The sequence below is a fragment of the Chrysoperla carnea genome (genome assembly GCF_905475395.1).
Source record: "Chrysoperla carnea chromosome X unlocalized genomic scaffold, inChrCarn1.1 SUPER_X_unloc_36, whole genome shotgun sequence".
Classification (NCBI taxonomy): domain Eukaryota; kingdom Metazoa; phylum Arthropoda; class Insecta; order Neuroptera; family Chrysopidae; genus Chrysoperla; species Chrysoperla carnea.
Window position 1 is genome coordinate 28,196 of NW_025408163.1, and position 7,413 is coordinate 35,608.

Sequence of the window (7,413 nt, forward strand, 5' to 3'; positions counted from 1 at the left end):
AAATTATTTTTCTTCTTTTCTTTTTTTTTACACACCATATATAAATATATGTTATTTAGAAATGTAAACCTTTTATATTATTCGTCAACAAATAAATATTATTTTTTGTATAAAATTTTATTGCATTTATAACTCATATCATGGTTACTTTAAAGCGAGAAGTTTTTTTAATATTTCAAATGAATATAAAATAATATAAATTTTATGAAATTTATTTATTTTTAGAAATAGCAATCGCTTATAATTATAACAAAATTTTAATAATGTTTAATTTTATTTCAATAATTTATATATATATATATATATATATTTTTTAATAAAAATAATATACTCTTATTTAATAATATATGTTGGTCCTATATATAGGACCGAAAATATTTCTTATTTGTTTTTTTTTTTTTTAAATTGTCATTTAAAACGCTTATGCACGTTCTCCACGAATACGTCTTGCCAATTGTATATCCTTAGGCATAATTGTAACACGCTTTGCATGAATTGCGCATAAATTGGTATCTTCAAATAAACCTACTAAATAGGCTTCACTAGCTTCTTGTAATGCCATAACAGCTGAACTTTGGAAACGTAAATCGGTTTTAAAATCTTGTGCAATTTCACGTACTAAACGTTGGAATGGTAATTTACGAATTAACAATTCAGTACTTTTTTGATAACGACGAATTTCTCGTAAAGCTACTGTACCAGGACGATATCTGTGTGGTTTTTTTACTCCACCAGTTGCTGGTGCACTTTTACGTGCAGCTTTCGTTGCTAATTGTTTTCTTGGTGCTTTACCACCAGTTGATTTACGTGCAGTTTGCTTGGTTCTAGCCATTTTCAAATAATAATGTTTTTACAAAAAAACACACAATTTTAAAAATTATATTCGACAATTTGATACTACAAAGTCAAATGTTTAAATGCGAAATAAATGTGTTGTATTTATATTTATATGAAATTTCAAAATTTTTGTTGTCATATCCTATTGGATAGCTATCAGAGTATGGACTAATCAAATTGTATAGGCGTGGCTTAAAAAATCTTTAATGCTTTATATAAAAAGGCACAATTGTACCGGCGCTCACATACATTACAATACTTGTGAGGTTAACACACGTGTTATCCGTTCGTTAAAATATTGTAAATAATTTTTTATTAAAATGACTGGCAGAGGAAAAGGTGGAAAGGGTCTTGGAAAAGGGGGTGCAAAACGTCATAGAAAAGTTTTGCGTGATAATATCCAAGGTATTACAAAACCTGCAATTCGTCGTTTAGCACGACGAGGTGGAGTAAAACGTATCTCTGGTTTAATTTATGAAGAAACACGTGGTGTACTTAAAGTATTCCTTGAAAATGTTATTCGGGATGCTGTTACATATACTGAACACGCAAAACGTAAAACAGTTACAGCTATGGATGTTGTATATGCATTAAAACGACAAGGTCGTACTTTGTATGGTTTTGGAGGTTAAGAAAATATAATAATTTACTTAAAATATTTAGTAAATTTATTAAAGAATATTTAATACATCCGATAAATTTAAACAGGCTTTCCTTTTTGGGAAGCCACTAATTTTATTTATATAAGAGTAAATAAATTTGTTAATAAATATAACATATTATATAATTTGTTTACAACAAATTATTTTGTTTATAACATACATTACCAAATATTTTTATTTATTTTTTTTTTTTTTATTGTAATATATCTGCAATAATAAATTATAATTTGTATATTATCTATTTTATTTTACAATAACTTATTGAATTTTTGAAAAAATTTTATTATAAATTAATATACTATTATATTTTTTATATATACAAGTTAAGAGTAACAAGTATCGATAGGAGATTATCGAATTTATAACTAATAAAACATTTCGCCTTAATCAAAGAAAATAAAGATTTTGCTATACCATTTTTTATACTTTCAATAAATAATTTATTATTAAATTTTTATTATTTCATTTATTTTTTAAAATTATTAAAAATATTTTTCTAATAATTATAAGCGTACATAAACAAGTAGTAAATGTAAAATGAAAATAATAAAGGTAATGTAATGCAAATGCATTACATTGATTTACGATATATATTCCGCGATATCCTTTATTATATTTAAAATTAATAATATTGATATACTAATAATAGATATATTCAAGCTATTAATATATAAAATTTTATATTAAATATGATATTAATAATTGTTTATTTTATTTTTTTGTATATATAAAAATAATTTACTCTTATTTAAAAAATTTGATGGCTCTCTTAAAAAGAGAGCCATTTTTATATGTTGATGTATTTTTATGTTATCAATTAAATAATATTTTCGATTTATTTATTTTGAACTTGTATATTTTGTAACAGCTTTAGTACCTTCACTAACAGCGTGCTTTGCCAATTCACCAGGTAATAATAATCGAACTGCGGTTTGAATTTCCCGACTTGTGATTGTTGAACGTTTATTATAATGTGCTAAACGTGATGCTTCAGCAGCAATACGTTCAAAAATATCATTAACAAAACTGTTCATGATACTCATAGCTGTACTAGAGATACCAGTATCAGGATGCACTTGTTTTAATACTTTGTAAATGTAAATTGCATATGATTCCTTGCGCTTCCTCTTCTTTTTCTTATCACTCTTTGATATATTTTTTTGAGCTTTGCCAGCTTTTTTTGCTGCTTTTCCACTTGTTTTTGGTGGCATTGTTACAAACAATTAATATACACAGATAGTTACAGAACACCAGTCAGTATATGTATGAGCGTGTCGTGTATACAACTAGCGTATTATATACGCGAAGATGGATATAACAATAAAAATGAATACTACTCTCTGATTGGCTAAAAATAATACTATAAGGTGATTGGTTTATTTTTAAAGTTTTATATTTTATAAATATTATAAATTAAAATACCCAAATAACATTTTAAACATTTATGTTACAATCCCCGTAACGTACACATCTGTGTGATTATATTTACAAAAAAAAATATTAATTAAATAAATTTATTCGCTATGTCTGGACGAGGTAAAGGTGGTAAAGTAAAGGGAAAGGCAAAGTCAAGATCAAGCCGAGCAGGATTACAATTTCCTGTTGGAAGAATTCACAGATTATTACGAAAAGGAAATTATGCTGAACGAGTAGGTGCTGGTGCCCCAGTATATTTGGCTGCTGTTATGGAATATTTGGCTGCAGAAGTTCTCGAGTTAGCTGGTAATGCTGCCCGTGATAACAAAAAAACACGTATCATTCCACGTCATTTACAATTGGCAATTCGTAATGATGAAGAATTAAATAAATTATTATCTGGTGTAACAATTGCTCAAGGTGGTGTATTACCAAACATTCAAGCAGTGTTATTACCAAAGAAAACTGAAAAGAAAGCATAAATTAAAAACATTGCATTAATTTTTATAATAATAATACATCGATCATAGGCCTTTTAATAAAAGGCCACAAATTTATTTAAAATAAGAGTAAAAATTATTTTTATAAATAATATATTATAATATTTTTTTAAAGAATCAATTTAAATAATTATAAATTAATGATTCTTTTTTTTTTTTTCTTTTTTTATATGTTATTATGGAAATAATTCATCATATTATGATGACATTTAGGTAACATATTATAAGAATATTCATAAAATATTATCAAAATAATATTGTATTATGATGATATTTAGACAAAATATTATAAGAATATACACAAAATATTATCAAAATAATATCATTAGATAACAAAACTGTTCATGATACTCATACCTTTACTAGAGATAAAAGTATCAGGATGCACTTGTATTAATACATATTATCACAACATCACAAAATATTTTTTAAAAGGAAAAATTTTTTTAAAATTATTATAAAATTTGATTGAATTAAATTTCAATTTATTTTTTTAATAATTAAAAAAAAAAAAAAAACAAAGCATATAAACTTTCTATTGAAAATGTTATTTTAAACTAGATGGCCAAGTGAACTTCGTTACACAAACAATATATGACGTATTCGTTATTTAAATAATCAGTATCCTTTGATATTATATCAATACGTTACTCTCTTCTTTTGATACATATTAATAAAATTTCAATTTATAAGATTTTATGTCAATTATATAAATAATATTATAAATTTTCTAAATACATAAGTTAAGTAACAAAAAATTTGAATAACAAGATAAATTTATATATTATGTTTTAATACTCGATACTATAATATATCGCATCCGTTACCAATTATTCGGTATCCTTTGATTTATACACAGAATGAACTAAAAATATATATCAAATTTATTTTATTTATTTATATATTTAATATTATTATTATTATTTTATATTACAAAGTTTCTTAACGAAGCTTACAATGATTTCTCATATCGTACTTAACAAAATTATTTAGATCATATAAAATTTAAATTGTTAAAAAATTTGTATATTTATTATTATTATTATTTATTTTTATTAAAATTACATAACATAAAATTAATAATATTTTAATAATTATATAAATTAATTCTTATTTAAAATAATCTTATATTAATCTCAACAAATACTCTAATAATATATTTTGTCATAAATTTTTTTATATTTAAAATAAATATTATAATATATAAATACTTATATCAGTATAAAATTTCTTTATATAATTATGAAAAAATTAATTTAATAGTTAATTATTGATATTAATGCATAAATAAAAGTATTTTCTAATGAAATATATTTTGTCAATGTTCGATTAACACATTTCATAATAATACGTTTTCATTATTGACAAAAAAAGTTTTTCTAAAAATGAAATCTTATACTATAATATATATATTTATATATTAAATTTTTTAATTATTTATATACTAATAATTTATAATAAATCGATATTAAATAAAAAATAAAAATATATACTTTTTAAGTTTACCTTAAAAATATTATTGTTTTGTATGATTGAAATAATTAATATTAAACTATGTTTATTAATAATTGTTAATAAAAAAATTAAATATATTTTAATTTATAAAATAAATATTATTATTAAATTTATAATTTATTATTTTATATATTATAGAAATTGAAAAAATAAATCATGTTTACTACGACAGTAAATTAGAAATACTATTTAATTTTTATGTGTTTTCTACATGGTACTTTGACTTACATAGGGACTTATATTATTGTGAATAATGATATAATTGAAAACCTTTATTTTTTATTTGATAGAATTATTATATTTTATCATTTAAATATTTATAATAAATACATTATTTTTATAAAGTAAAAAAATATGGCCGAAGAAAATTCTACAGCTGTTGCAGCAACTGCGGTTACTGCTGCTTCTACAACACCAACAAAAAAAGCAACAGCTTCTGGTGCTAAACGTACAAAACAACATTCAAAACCAACACATCCACGTACATCAGAAATGGTTGTTAACGCAATTAAAAATTTAAAAGAACGTGGTGGTTCATCATTACAAGCAATTAAAAAATATTTAGCTGCAAATTATAAAGTGGATTCTGATAAAATTTCACCATTTATTAAAAAATATTTAAAAGCTGCTGTAACTGAGGGAGCCTTGGTACAAACTAAAGGTAAAGGTGCATCTGGTTCATTCAAATTGGCTGCTTCCGCTTCATCTAATTCTTCAGCTAAATCAAAAGTATCCAAAAAAGAAAGTGGAGCAAAAGGTTCAGCAAAGAGTGCTAAAAGTAAACGGGCACCAAAAGAAAAGAAAGCCACAACTACATCATTGGCAGCCAAAAAGCCTAAAGCAAAAAAAGCGACTCCATCATCATCAACTGCTGCTAAAAAAGTTACTGCAAAATCATCAGCGGCATCAAAAAAAGCACCAGTTAAAGCAAAACCAGCAAAAAGTACAAAATCCGCTGCCAAAAGTAGCCCTGCTCGTAAACCGAAAGCACCAAAAGCTAAGAAAGCTTCTGTTGCCAAATCATCTCCTACAAAAATTAAAAAAGCAGCACCAAAAAAGAAATGATCTGTTACTTTAATAATATATTGAAATATTTCATTATTTTTGCTAAAAAATGAAAATAACATAGGCCTTAATACAGGCCACAAATTAATATTTGATAAGAGTAAATTATTTTTTGTATAAATATTTTATAAAATAATAGTTAAGAAACATTTGCCACAGTCAGTACCACGGATGGGTGGCCACTTGAGAATACTGTGTGCGGTTGCATTTTTATTTAAAATATATGGTATAATAAATAAGTATATATTTAAATTGATTACTTCATTGAAAATTTTAATAATATACTTTAATATTAATGATATTTATGAAAAATATATATTTGTAAAAATTTTCATTTATTACTGGCAACAGCCATACCACGTTGAAAACACCGGTTCTCGTCCGATCACCGAAGTTAAGCAACATTGGGCACAGTCAGTACTTGGATGGGTGACCGCTTGGGAACACTGTGTGCGGTTGCCTTTTTATATTAAAAATATAAATTATTTTTCTTCTTTTCTTTTTTTTTACACACCATATATAAATATATGTTATTTAGAAATGTAAACCTTTTATATTATTCGTCAACAAATAAATATTATTTTTTGTATAAAATTTTATTGCATTTATAACTCATATCATGGTTACTTTAAAGCGAGAAGTTTTTTTAATATTTCAAATGAATATAAAATAATATAAATTTTATGAAATTTATTTATTTTTAGAAATAGCAATCGCTTATAATTATAACAAAATTTTAATAATGTTTAATTTTATTTCAATAATTTATATATATATATATATATATATTTTTTAATAAAAATAATATACTCTTATTTAATAATATATGTTGGTCCTATATATAGGACCGAAAATATTTCTTATTTGTTTTTTTTTTTTTTAAATTGTCATTTAAAACGCTTATGCACGTTCTCCACGAATACGTCTTGCCAATTGTATATCCTTAGGCATAATTGTAACACGCTTTGCATGAATTGCGCATAAATTGGTATCTTCAAATAAACCTACTAAATAGGCTTCACTAGCTTCTTGTAATGCCATAACAGCTGAACTTTGGAAACGTAAATCGGTTTTAAAATCTTGTGCAATTTCACGTACTAAACGTTGGAATGGTAATTTACGAATTAACAATTCAGTACTTTTTTGATAACGACGAATTTCTCGTAAAGCTACTGTACCAGGACGATATCTGTGTGGTTTTTTTACTCCACCAGTTGCTGGTGCACTTTTACGTGCAGCTTTCGTTGCTAATTGTTTTCTTGGTGCTTTACCACCAGTTGATTTACGTGCAGTTTGCTTGGTTCTAGCCATTTTCAAATAATAATGTTTTTACAAAAAAAACACACAATTTTAAAAATTATATTCGACAATTTGATACTACAAAGTCAAATGTTTAAATGCGAAATAAATGTGTTGTA

At 24.2% G+C, this 7,413-nt stretch overlaps 1 non-coding gene across 1 annotated transcript; it reads left to right on the top strand.

Annotated features, from left to right (window-relative positions):
* The first annotated feature begins 6,338 nt into the window (after positions 1-6,338).
* On the top strand, positions 6,339-6,457 carry LOC123304268. Its single transcript, XR_006536302.1, has one exon. It is a non-coding gene; the product is annotated as a 5S ribosomal RNA (ribosomal RNA).
* Positions 6,458-7,413: the final 956 nt, after the last annotated feature.